Source organism: Gregarina niphandrodes (assembly GCF_000223845.1).
Source record: "Gregarina niphandrodes unplaced genomic scaffold scaffold00044, whole genome shotgun sequence".
Taxonomy (NCBI): domain Eukaryota; phylum Apicomplexa; class Conoidasida; order Eugregarinorida; family Gregarinidae; genus Gregarina; species Gregarina niphandrodes.
The window spans coordinates 84,206-85,146 of NW_011645812.1; positions in this window are offsets into that span (position 1 = coordinate 84,206).

Sequence of the window (941 nt, forward strand, 5' to 3'; positions counted from 1 at the left end):
TACTCAAATGAGTTGCCTTTAATGCGGCCGGAGGCTGTGAGAGTGGACGCACTTCTGGAGTTGCGTTTCCCGACGATGTTGAAATACGTGTCGACGGGTATGATGACTGAAGAGGAGCTTGGTACTGAGGAAAACGAGCGCGACATCGCGCTTGGTGACGTGGTGCTGTACAGGTTACATGAGCGGTCGCCGGAGAGTCATAGAGGGTCGCCGTCGGTTTTCGTGAAGGCCCACAGGTGGTCAGTGCCGTGCCAGGTGGTTGCGAAAGAGCACAACACGCTAAATGTGCAACCTGTTGGGTTCCAGTGCGGAGTGAGTGTAGTCAGGGTGTCTGCCGCCGAGGCAAGGCATTGGATTGACGGAGTGTCGCAGCCCCAAAGGATCCCGGAGTTGTTGAAAGCCGCGGAGGAAGTAGTGGGGTCTAGCGGGATCCCCCGGAAACGGAAGCGCACTGACAGCGAGCGAGACAACGACGACCTGGTCAAGGCGCCTGAGGAACTCTCATGTTCTCAGTCGAGGAAGGCTGTGGTCTGTCGTAGCCGCGTATCGTCATTTGTCGTGTGTACGTTGTGTTTACGGACCGTATATTTTTAGGAGGGGGGGACGCAAAACAACAGTAAACCGTGGTGTCTTTTCACAGGTTTTTTGAATGGGGGAAAATGGGTGCCGCAATTCTTTCCCTCTGGTAGAGAATTCTCAAACGAGGATTTTCGAACGAAAAATAAATATTTTCCGAATGTCGGATGAGTCGAATGTCGGATGGGTCTAAGTTGCGGGCTCTGGAGGAACAGTTGAAGAAAATGCAGGCTAAGCTAGATGCCTCAGAGGCGGGGCGAATGCGGGAGAAGGAGGCAAGGGAAGCGGCCGAAGCAGCACTGCGGATGGCTACGAATATTGCAGAGACACCGGGTGCTATCGTTCGAAGCCCAAGAGCGGCCAGA